Here is a 13,297-nt window from a genome sequence, read left to right as displayed (position 1 = left end):
TCTCCTTCGTTTAGTTTCTTTCACTTTTCCGAGAGCTCCCCAAACTCTCGTTTATTTAATTTAATTTCATTTTTCGAGAGAGCGACCACCAACTAACTCTCTTATATTTGCTTTTTCTCGACAGAGCCACCACCAACTAACTCTCTTATATTTGCTTTTTCTCGACAGAGTCACCACCAACTCTCTCTCGTTTATATTTGCTTTTTCTCGACAGAGAAACCACCAACTCTCTCGTTTATATTTGCTTTTTCTCGACAGAGTCACCACCAAACTCTCTCGTTTCGTATTTTACTTCACAACAGAACATTATTGTATAATGGTATCCCACAACGACAAAGTACGTAGAGCTGCGCTCATGCTGAACATCTCGGGCACTTATTCACGCTGGGCATCGATCGTGGAAGCACGTATTGCCAGGCCCGAAGACTAAGCATTCATGCTGGACAAAAACGAGAAAGCGCGTATGTGCTGGTCGAGAAAGCACGTATTCGGCGCCGTACTGTTATGTCGAGGTCAGACACCTGTATTTCATTCTTTGCTCACTTTCCAGAGTACGAACCGTAGTTCCATACAATTTTTGCCTTTTAAGCTACGCTCCGTAGAGTGTAGTGCCAGTTTATGGTTTTCACAAAATTTTCAATCGCTCGGACTGAAGAGTTGATGCTCGGATAGTACGAGTATACATATTTTAAACGTATACAAGTCACCAACGTCACTCGAGACGCTTATACCACTTCAAGAGCCATTCGGTCAAAGACACCGACTCGTGGCAATGCAGTGTGGAGAAAGTCTGGAACGAGCACGATACAGAACAGTCAGGATGAAATCCCGAGGAGCGACGACTGCTTCTCAACCGAGGTCGAAGAATAGCCGTACGCTCGACGCTGCCCCGACCGACTCGACCGGACCGTCGCTTCTCTTATAGGTACCGAGGCGCCCGCCGGAACGCCGGCGACGCACGGGCTTACGCACGGCCGCTTATGGGGGGAACCGCGCGACCCAACCGCCCGCCCGAACGGCCTGTTATAACTTAGAGCGAAAACCAACACCTGTAATTTCCTTAATAATTGAGCTAGGGCAAAAAAAAAAAACGCTATCTTGTAGGAAAAAAGCAGGGGAACACGATGCCGTCGTTAAAAATATAGATTGCCGTGCTCGTTTTCGAGAAAAAAATGAAAAAATGGTCAAAATCGTCGCAGGACAAAAACTCGACACGCTATCTTGTAGGCAAAAATTAGACGAATTCAAAACCGTAGTTAAAAATATCGGTCGTCGCGCTAGTTTTCGAGAAAAAAACAAAAACGTTCAAAAAATTCGAGATAAAAAAAAAAAAACCAGCCTACCAGATAGAAAAAATTACACTGAACAAATATCATATAGGTCAAAATATGTGTTAGCGTACTAGTTTTCGAGATATAGACGAAAAACCGTCGCCGCCGATCGGTACGTCGGTCGATGCGAAAGCACCGCGCGACCGAGCGCCCGCCTAAAAGACCAGTTCGAACATACCGAAAAATCAAGAAACCGTAACTTCCTTAATAATTGAGCTAGGACAAAAAATCGACACGCTATCTTGCAGGAAAAAATCCGGGGAACACGATGGCGTCGTCAAAAGTGCAGGTCGTCGAGCTAGTTTTCGAGAAAAAAAAAAAAAAATTCTCAAAACTCGACAAAAAAATAAAACGATCAGTGGACCGTGTAGAGAATCTAAAACTGCATAAGAATCGTATAGACCAAAATTGGCGTTCACGTGCTCGTTTTTGAGAAAAAAGTTAAAAAAGCTCTCAAAATTCGAGATAAAAAAAAAAAAACCATCTACCAGGTAGCCAACGGTAAACGGTACAAGTATCGTACGGGCGAAAACGAGCGTTACCGTGCTCGTTTTCGAGTTATTGACGAAAAACAGCCTGGAGCGATCGGTCCGGCGGTCGACGCGCGAAAGTTTCTAAGTCCGCTCTGCTCCGAAACACCGCTCCGGCGTCAAAAATCGTCGTAGGACAAAAAATAGACACGCTATCTTGCAGGAAAAAATCCGGGGAACACGATGGCGTCGTCAAAAGTGCAGGTCGTCGAGCTCGTTTTCGAGAAAAAAAAAAAAAAATTCTCAAAATTCGACAAAAAAATAAAACGATCAGTGGACCGTGTAGAGAATATAAAACTGCATAAGAATCGTATAGACGAAAATTGGCGTTCACGTGCTCGTTTTTGTGGAAAAAATTAAAAAAGCTCTCAAACTTCGAGATAAAAAAAAAAAAAACCGTCTACCAGGTAGCCAACGGTAAACGGTACAAGTATCGTACGGGCGAAAACGAGCGTTACCGTGCTCGTTTTCGAGTTATTGACGAAAAACAGCCTGGAGCGATCGGTCCGGCGGTCGACGCGCGAAAGTTTCTAAGTCCGCTCTGCTCCGAATCATCGCTCCGGCGTCAAAAATCGTCGTAGGACAAAAAATCGCCACCCTATCTTGCAGGAAAAAATCCGGGGAACACGATGGCGTCGTCAAAAGTGCAGGTCGTCGAGCTCGTTTTCGAGAAAAAAAAAAAAAAATTCTCAAAACTCGACAAAAAAATAAAACGATCAGTGGACCGTGTAGAGAATCTAAAACTGCATAAGAATCGTATAGACCAAAATTGGCGTTCACGTGCTCGTTTTTGAGAAAAAAGTTAAAAAAGCTCTCAAAATTCGAGATAAAAAAAAAAAAAACCATCTACCAGGTAGCCAACGGTAAACGGTACAAGTATCGTACGGGCGAAAACGAGCGTTACCGTGCTCGTTTTCGAGTTATTGACGAAAAACAGCCTGGAGCGATCGGTCCGGCGGTCGACGCGCGAAAGTTTCTAAGTCCGCTCTGCTCCGAAACACCGCTCCGGCGTCAAAAATCGTCGTAGGACAAAAAATAGACACGCTATCTTGCAGGAAAAAATCCGGGGAACACGATGGCGTCGTCAAAAGTGCAGGTCGTCGAGCTCGTTTTCGAGAAAAAAAAAAAAAAATTCTCAAAATTCGACAAAAAAATAAAACGATCAGTGGACCGTGTAGAGAATATAAAACTGCATAAGAATCGTATAGACGAAAATTGGCGTTCACGTGCTCGTTTTTGTGGAAAAAATTAAAAAAGCTCTCAAACTTCGAGATAAAAAAAAAAAAAACCGTCTACCAGGTAGCCAACGGTAAACGGTACAAGTATCGTACGGGCGAAAACGAGCGTTACCGTGCTCGTTTTCGAGTTATTGACGAAAAACAGCCTGGAGCGATCGGTCCGGCGGTCGACGCGCGAAAGTTTCTAAGTCCGCTCTGCTCCGAATCATCGCTCCGGCGTCAAAAATCGTCGTAGGACAAAAAATCGCCACCCTATCTTGCAGGAAAAAATCCGGGGAACACGATGGCGTCGTCAAAAGTGCAGGTCGTCGAGCTCGTTTTCGAGAAAAAAAAAAAAAAATTCTCAAAATTCGACAAAAAAATAAAACGATCAGTGGACCGTGTAGAGAATATAAAACTGCATAAGAATCGTATAGACCAAAATTGGCGTTCACGTGCTCGTTTTTGAGAAAAAAGTTAAAAAAGCTCTCAAAATTCGAGATAAAAAAAAAAAAAACCATCTACCAGGTAGCCAACGGTAAACGGTACAAGTATCGTACGGGCGAAAACGAGCGTTACCGTGCTCGTTTTCGAGTTATTGACGAAAAACAGCCTGGAGCGATCGGTCCGGCGGTCGACGCGCGAAAGTTTCTAAGTCCGCTCTGCTCCGAAACACCGCTCCGGCGTCAAAAATCGTCGTAGGACAAAAAATAGACACGCTATCTTGCAGGAAAAAATCCGGGGAACACGATGGCGTCGTCAAAAGTGCAGGTCGTCGAGCTCGTTTTCGAGAAAAAAAAAAAAAAATTCTCAAAATTCGACAAAAAAATAAAACGATCAGTGGACCGTGTAGAGAATATAAAACTGCATAAGAATCGTATAGACCAAAATTGGCGTTCACGTGCTCGTTTTTGAGAAAAAAGTTAAAAAAGCTCTCAAAATTCGAGATAAAAAAAAAAAAAACCATCTACCAGGTAGCCAACGGTAAACGGTACAAGTATCGTACGGGCGAAAACGAGCGTTACCGTGCTCGTTTTCGAGTTATTGACGAAAAACAGCCTGGAGCGATCGGTCCGGCGGTCGACGCGCGAAAGTTTCTAAGTCCGCTCTGCTCCGAAACACCGCTCCGGCGTCAAAAATCGTCGTAGGACAAAAAATAGACACGCTATCTTGCAGGAAAAAATCCGGGGAACACGATGGCGTCGTCAAAAGTGCAGGTCGTCGAGCTCGTTTTCGAGAAAAAAAAAAAAAAATTCTCAAAATTCGACAAAAAAATAAAACGATCAGTGGACCGTGTAGAGAATATAAAACTGCATAAGAATCGTATAGACGAAAATTGGCGTTCACGTGCTCGTTTTTGTGGAAAAAATTAAAAAAGCTCTCAAACTTCGAGATAAAAAAAAAAAAAACCGTCTACCAGGTAGCCAACGGTAAACGGTACAAGTATCGTACGGGCGAAAACGAGCGTTACCGTGCTCGTTTTCGAGTTATTGACGAAAAACAGCCTGGAGCGATCGGTCCGGCGGTCGACGCGCGAAAGTTTCTAAGTCCGCTCTGCTCCGAATCATCGCTCCGGCGTCAAAAATCGTCGTAGGACAAAAAATCGCCACCCTATCTTGCAGGAAAAAATCCGGGGAACACGATGGCGTCGTCAAAAGTGCAGGTCGTCGAGCTCGTTTTCGAGAAAAAAAAAAAAAAATTCTCAAAATTCGACAAAAAAATAAAACGATCATTGGACCGTGTAGAGAATCTAAAACTGCATAAGAATCGTATAGACCAAAATTGGCCTTAACGTGCTGGTTTTCGAGTTATTGACGATAAGCCGGTATATATATGTCCGAGATAAAAAAAAAGATAGGGACAGTGGGAATCTCCTATACTATCACGGGCGTGTATTCTCCTACTAGTTTGATGGTTGCTGTTGCATAAACCACCGACTGTTTGGCCCGCCGTTTAACCGCGCGGTTTAAAATTGCAACACAATGTTGGTGTCGCTCCGGGGTGAAAAAATGGAAAAACGACATACTTTACGCATAGGGGCGGCTGATCTTAACATATTTTGTCATGTCACCACCCCAGTGACTCTAAGACGGATTTTGCCGTCGCACGTTTTTTTATTAAAAAGTTATTAGTATATAGAAGATTTCGTTAAGCAAAAAGACACGAATATGGGAGTAGGACAAAAAATCGCCAGCCTATCTTGCAGGAAAAAATCCGGGGAACACGATGGCGTCGTCAAAAGTGCAGGTCGTCGAGCTAGTTTTCGAGAAAAAAAAAAAAAAATTCTCAAAACTCGACAAAAAAATAAAACGATCAGTGGACCGTGTAGAGAATCTAAAACTGCATAAGAATCGTATAGACCAAAATTGGCGTTCACGTGCTCGTTTTTGAGAAAAAAGTTAAAAAAGCTCTCAAAATTCGAGATAAAAAAAAAAAAACCATCTACCAGGTAGCCAACGGTAAACGGTACAAGTATCGTACGGGCGAAAACGAGCGTTACCGTGCTCGTTTTCGAGTTATTGACGAAAAACAGCCTGGAGCGATCGGTCCGGCGGTCGACGCGCGAAAGTTTCTAAGTCCGCTTTGCTCCGAAACACCGCTCCGGCGTCAAAAATCGTCGTAGGACAAAAAATAGACACGCTATCTTGCAGGAAAAAATCCGGGGAACACGATGGCGTCGTCAAAAGTGCAGGTCGTCGAGCTCGTTTTCGAGAAAAAAAAAAAAAAATTCTCAAAATTCGACAAAAAAATAAAACGATCAGTGGACCGTGTAGAGAATATAAAACTGCATAAGAATCGTATAGACGAAAATTGGCGTTCACGTGCTCGTTTTTGTGGAAAAAATTAAAAAAGCTCTCAAACTTCGAGATAAAAAAAAAAAAAACCGTCTACCAGGTAGCCAACGGTAAACGGTACAAGTATCGTACGGGCGAAAACGAGCGTTACCGTGCTCGTTTTCGAGTTATTGACGAAAAACAGCCTGGAGCGATCGGTCCGGCGGTCGACGCGCGAAAGTTTCTAAGTCCGCTCTGCTCCGAATCATCGCTCCGGCGTCAAAAATCGTCGTAGGACAAAAAATCGCCACCCTATCTTGCAGGAAAAAATCCGGGGAACACGATGGCGTCGTCAAAAGTGCAGGTCGTCGAGCTCGTTTTCGAGAAAAAAAAAAAAAAATTCTCAAAATTCGACAAAAAAATAAAACGATCAGTGGACCGTGTAGAGAATATAAAACTGCATAAGAATCGTATAGACCAAAATTGGCGTTCACGTGCTCGTTTTTGAGAAAAAAGTTAAAAAAGCTCTCAAAATTCGAGATAAAAAAAAAAAAAACCATCTACCAGGTAGCCAACGGTAAACGGTACAAGTATCGTACGGGCGAAAACGAGCGTTACCGTGCTCGTTTTCGAGTTATTGACGAAAAACAGCCTGGAGCGATCGGTCCGGCGGTCGACGCGCGAAAGTTTCTAAGTCCGCTCTGCTCCGAAACACCGCTCCGGCGTCAAAAATCGTCGTAGGACAAAAAATAGACACGCTATCTTGCAGGAAAAAATCCGGGGAACACGATGGCGTCGTCAAAAGTGCAGGTCGTCGAGCTCGTTTTCGAGAAAAAAAAAAAAAAATTCTCAAAATTCGACAAAAAAATAAAACGATCAGTGGACCGTGTAGAGAATATAAAACTGCATAAGAATCGTATAGACGAAAATTGGCGTTCACGTGCTCGTTTTTGTGGAAAAAATTAAAAAAGCTCTCAAAATTCGAGATAAAAAAAAAAAAAACCATCTACCAGGTAGCCAACGGTAAACGGTACAAGTATCGTACGGGCGAAAACGAGCGTTACCGTGCTCGTTTTCGAGTTATTGACGAAAAACAGCCTGGAGCGATCGGTCCGGCGGTCGACGCGCGAAAGTTTCTAAGTCCGCTCTGCTCCGAAACACCGCTCCGGCGTCAAAAATCGTCGTAGGACAAAAAATAGACACGCTATCTTGCAGGAAAAAATCCGGGGAACACGATGGCGTCGTCAAAAGTGCAGGTCGTCGAGCTCGTTTTCGAGAAAAAAAAAACAAAATTCTCAAAATTCGACAAAAAAATAAAACGATCAGTGGACCGTGTAGAGAATATAAAACTGCATAAGAATCGTATAGACGAAAATTGGCGTTCACGTGCTCGTTTTTGTGGAAAAAATTAAAAAAGCTCTCAAACTTCGAGATAAAAAAAAAAAAAACCGTCTACCAGGTAGCCAACGGTAAACGGTACAAGTATCGTACGGGCGAAAACGAGCGTTACCGTGCTCGTTTTCGAGTTATTGACGAAAAACAGCCTGGAGCGATCGGTCCGGCGGTCGACGCGCGAAAGTTTCTAAGTCCGCTCTGCTCCGAAACACCGCTCCGGCGTCAAAAATCGTCGTAGGACAAAAAATCGCCACCCTATCTTGCAGGAAAAAATCCGGGGAACACGATGGCGTCGTCAAAAGTGCAGGTCGTCGAGCTAGTTTTCGAGAAAAAAAAAAAAAAATTCTCAAAACTCGACAAAAAAATAAAACGATCAGTGGACCGTGTAGAGAATCTAAAACTGCATAAGAATCGTATAGACCAAAATTGGCGTTCACGTGCTCGTTTTTGAGAAAAAAGTTAAAAAAGCTCTCAAAATTCGAGATAAAAAAAAAAAAAACCATCTACCAGGTAGCCAACGGTAAACGGTACAAGTATCGTACGGGCGAAAACGAGCGTTACCGTGCTCGTTTTCGAGTTATTGACGAAAAACAGCCTGGAGCGATCGGTCCGGCGGTCGACGCGCGAAAGTTTCTAAGTCCGCTCTGCTCCGAAACACCGCTCCGGCGTCAAAAATCGTCGTAGGACAAAAAATAGACACGCTATCTTGCAGGAAAAAATCCGGGGAACACGATGGCGTCGTCAAAAGTGCAGGTCGTCGAGCTCGTTTTCGAGAAAAAAAAAAAAAAATTCTCAAAATTCGACAAAAAAATAAAACGATCAGTGGACCGTGTAGAGAATATAAAACTGCATAAGAATCGTATAGACGAAAATTGGCGTTCACGTGCTCGTTTTTGTGGAAAAAATTAAAAAAGCTCTCAAACTTCGAGATAAAAAAAAAAAAAACCGTCTACCAGGTAGCCAACGGTAAACGGTACAAGTATCGTACGGGCGAAAACGAGCGTTACCGTGCTCGTTTTCGAGTTATTGACGAAAAACAGCCTGGAGCGATCGGTCCGGCGGTCGACGCGCGAAAGTTTCTAAGTCCGCTCTGCTCCGAATCATCGCTCCGGCGTCAAAAATCGTCGTAGGACAAAAAATCGCCACCCTATCTTGCAGGAAAAAATCCGGGGAACACGATGGCGTCGTCAAAAGTGCAGGTCGTCGAGCTCGTTTTCGAGAAAAAAAAAAAAAAATTCTCAAAATTCGACAAAAAAATAAAACGATCAGTGGACCGTGTAGAGAATATAAAACTGCATAAGAATCGTATAGACGAAAATTGGCGTTCACGTGCTCGTTTTTGTGGAAAAAATTAAAAAAGCTCTCAAACTTCGAGATAAAAAAAAAAAAAACCGTCTACCAGGTAGCCAACGGTAAACGGTACAAGTATCGTACGGGCGAAAACGAGCGTTACCGTGCTCGTTTTCGAGTTATTGACGAAAAACAGCCTGGAGCGATCGGTCCGGCGGTCGACGCGCGAAAGTTTCTAAGTCCGCTCTGCTCCGAATCATCGCTCCGGCGTCAAAAATCGTCGTAGGACAAAAAATCGCCACCCTATCTTGCAGGAAAAAATCCGGGGAACACGATGGCGTCGTCAAAAGTGCAGGTCGTCGAGCTCGTTTTCGAGAAAAAAAAAAAAAAATTCTCAAAATTCGACAAAAAAATAAAACGATCAGTGGACCGTGTAGAGAATCTAAAACTGCATAAGAATCGTATAGACCAAAATTGGCGTTCACGTGCTCGTTTTTGAGAAAAAAGTTAAAAAAGCTCTCAAAATTCGAGATAAAAAAAAAAAAAACCATCTACCAGGTAGCCAACGGTAAACGGTACAAGTATCGTACGGGCGAAAACGAGCGTTACCGTGCTCGTTTTCGAGTTATTGACGAAAAACAGCCTGGAGCGATCGGTCCGGCGGTCGACGCGCGAAAGTTTCTAAGTCCGCTCTGCTCCGAAACACCGCTCCGGCGTCAAAAATCGTCGTAGGACAAAAAATAGACACGCTATCTTGCAGGAAAAAATCCGGGGAACACGATGGCGTCGTCAAAAGTGCAGGTCGTCGAGCTCGTTTTCGAGAAAAAAAAAAAAAAATTCTCAAAATTCGACAAAAAAATAAAACGATCAGTGGACCGTGTAGAGAATATAAAACTGCATAAGAATCGTATAGACGAAAATTGGCGTTCACGTGCTCGTTTTTGTGGAAAAAATTAAAAAAGCTCTCAAAATTCGAGATAAAAAAAAAAAAAACCATCTACCAGGTAGCCATCGGTAAACGGTACAAGTATCGTACGGGCGAAAACGAGCGTTACCGTGCTCGTTTTCGAGTTATTGACGAAAAACAGCCTGGAGCGATCGGTCCGGCGGTCGACGCGCGAAAGTTTCTAAGTCCGCTCTGCTCCGAAACACCGCTCCGGCGTCAAAAATCGTCGTAGGACAAAAAATAGACACGCTATCTTGCAGGAAAAAATCCGGGGAACACGATGGCGTCGTCAAAAGTGCAGGTCGTCGAGCTCGTTTTCGAGAAAAAAAAAAAAAAATTCTCAAAATTCGACAAAAAAATAAAACGATCAGTGGACCGTGTAGAGAATCTAAAACTGCATAAGAATCGTATAGACGAAAATTGGCCTTAACGTGCTGGTTTTCGAGTTATTGACGATAAGCCGGTATATATATGTCCGAGATAAAAAAAAAGATAGGGACAGTGGGAATCTCCTATACTATCACGGGCGTGTATTCTCCTACTAGTTTGATGGTTGCTGTTGCATAAACCACCGACTGTTTGGCCCGCCGTTTAACCGCGCAGTTTAAAATTGCAACACAATGTTGGTGTCGCTCCGGATCGAAAAAATGGAAAAACGACATACTTTACGCATAGGGGCGGCTGATCTTAACATATTTTGTCAATGTCATCTTCCCAGTGACCCTAGGAAGGAGTTTGCCGTTGCACGTTTTCCTATTAAAAAGTAATTAGTGTACAAAAATTTTCGTGAAGCAAAAAACAAGAATATGAAAGTACGTTCCATGAGCATTACGGTGAATAAAACAGAAATTAAAAATTCCCGAGGGGTTGAACAGCATCATATTGAATTCGTTTTGCTGACTGGGGTCTGCGCCCCCCAGACCCCCGCTACACTAGCCCAGACCAAACCCACTTTGTAATAGTGGTATCATATTAAATTGAACAGCATCGTACTTAATTCGTTTTGCTGAATGGGGGGCTGCGCCCCCCAAACCCCCGCTACACTAGCCCAGACCTAACCCATTTTGTAATAGCGGTATCAAATTAAATTGAACAGCATCGTACTAAATTCGTTTTGCTGACTGGGGGGCTGCGCCCCCCAGACCCCCGCAACACTAGCCCGGACCTAACCCACTTTGTAATAGCGGTATCATATTAAATTGAACAGCATCGTACTAAATTCGTTTTGCTGAATGGGGGGCTGCGCCCCCCAAACCCCCGCTACACTAGCCCAGACCTAACCCATTTTGTAATAGCGGTATCAAATTAAATTGAACAGCATCATATTGAATTCGTTTTGCTGACTGGGGTCTGCGCCCCCCAGACCCCCGCTACAATAGCCCAGACCTAACCCACTTTGTAATAGTGGTATCATATTAAATTGAACAGCATCGTACTTAATTCGTTTTGCTGAATGGGGGGCTGCGCCCCCCAAACCCCCGCTACACTAGCCCAGACCTAACCCATTTTGTAATAGCGGTATCAAATTAAATTGAACAGCATCGTACTAAATTCGTTTTGCTGACAGGGGTCTGCGCCCCCCAGACCCCCGCTACACTAGCCCAGACCTAACCCCCTTTGTAATAGCGGTATCATATTAAATTGAACAGCATCATATTGAATTCGTTTTGCTGACTGGGGTCTGCGCGCCCCAGACCCCCGCAACACTAGCCCGGACCTAACCCACTTTGTAATAGCGGTATCACATTAAATTGAACAGCATCGTACTAAATTCGTTTTGCTGAATGGGGGGCTGCGCCCCCCAAACCCCCGCTACACTAGCCCAGACCTAACCCATTTTGTAATAGCGGTATCAAACTAAATTGAACAGCATCATATTGAATTCGTTTTGCTGACTGGGGTCTGCGCCCCCCCGACCCCCGCTACAATAGCCCAGACCTAACCCACTTTGTAATAGTGGTATCATATTAAATTGAACAGCATCGTACTTAATTCGTTTTGCTGAATGGGGGGCTGCGCCCCCCAAACCCCCGCTACACTAGCCCAGACCTAACCCATTTTGTAATAGCGGTATCAAATTAAATTGAACAGCATCGTACTAAATTCGTTTTGCTGACAGGGGTCTGCGCCCCCCAGACCCCCGCTACACTAGCCCAGACCTAACCCCCTTTGTAATAGCGGTATCATATTAAATTGAACAGCATCATATTGAATTCGTTTTGCTGACTGGGGTCTGCGCGCCCCAGACCCCCGCAACACTAGCCCGGACCTAACCCACTTTGTAATAGCGGTATCATATTAAATTGAACAGCATCGTACTAAATTCGTTTTGCTGAATGGGGGGCTGCGCCCCCCAAACCCCCGCTACACTAGCCCAGACCTAACCCATTTTGTAATAGCGGTATCAAATTAAATTGAACAGCATCATATTGAATTCGTTTTGCTGACTGGGGTCTGCGCCCCCCAGACCCCCGCTACACTAGCCCAGACCTAACCCACTTTGTAATAGTGGTATCATATTAAATTGAACAGCATCGTACATAATTCGTTTTGCTGAATGGGGGGCTGCGCCCCCCAAACCCCCGCTACACTAGCCCAGACCTAACCCATTTTGTAATAGCTGTATCAAATTAAATTGAACAGCATCATATTGAATTCGTTTTGCTGACAGGGGTCTGCGCCCCCCAGACCCCCGCTACACTAGCCCAGACCTAACCCACTTTGTAATAGTGGTATCATATTAAATTGAACAGCATCGTACATAATTCGTTTTGCTGAATGGGGGGCTGCGCCCCCCAAACCCCCGCTACACTAGCCCAGACCTAACCCATTTTGTAATAGCGGTATCAAATTAAATTGAACAGCATCATATTGAATTCGTTTTGCTGACTGGGGTCTGCGCCCCCCAAACCCCCGCTACACTAGCCCAGACCTAACCCATTTTGTAATAGCGGTATCAAATTAAATTGAACAGCATCATATTGAATTCGTTTTGCTGACTGGGGTCTGCGCCCCCCAAACCCCCGCTACACCAGCCCAGACCTAACCCATTTTGTAATAGCGGTATCAAATTAAATTGAGCAGCATCATATTGAATTCGTTTTGCTGACAGGGGTCTGCGCCCCCCAGACCCCCGCTACACTAGCCCAGACCTAACCCCCTTTGTAATAGCGGTATCATATTAAATTGAACAGCATCATATTGAATTCGTTTTGCTGACTGGGGTCTGCGCGCCCCAAACCCCCGCAACACTGGCCCAGACCTAGCCCATTTTGTAATGACTGTATTGGAACTGCGTTAGGGCTAGTTTAGAATTGGTTAGGTGAAGTAATGCGGAGAGCAGTTTCGCCTGCGTCCCGGGATGCTTGTTGGCATGAGTGGTGTCTGAATGAGTAAAGACGGATGAGACACTTGTGGGGTATGGTGAGTCAGATTCCCAAACTACCCATATATTCTTCTGAGGCATGGGTGCCTATCCAAGGATCTCCTTCGGTATCTAAAACAGAAATAAAAAAAAAAAAAAAAAAAAAAAAAAAAAAATGAATATGGACTGTGTTAGGACTGAATTGGATAAGGTCTGGGTTACGTCTCGGTTAGGTCTGAGTTAGGACTGGTTTAAGACTGGGTTAGGACTGGGTTAGGACTGGGTTAGGACTGGGTTAGGTCTGGGTTAGGACTGGGTTAGGTCTGGGTTAGGTCTGGGTTAGGACTGGGTTAGGTCTGGGTTAGGACTGGGTTAGGACTGGGTTAGGTCTGGGTTAGGTCTGGGTTAGGTCTGGGTTAGGACTGGGTTAGGACTGGGTTACGACTGGGT

This window comes from Colletes latitarsis, unplaced genomic scaffold, assembly GCF_051014445.1.
Source record: "Colletes latitarsis isolate SP2378_abdomen unplaced genomic scaffold, iyColLati1 scaffold0041, whole genome shotgun sequence".
In the NCBI taxonomy this organism is placed as follows: Eukaryota; Metazoa; Arthropoda; class Insecta; order Hymenoptera; family Colletidae; genus Colletes; species Colletes latitarsis.
This window is presented reverse-complemented; position numbering follows the sequence as displayed.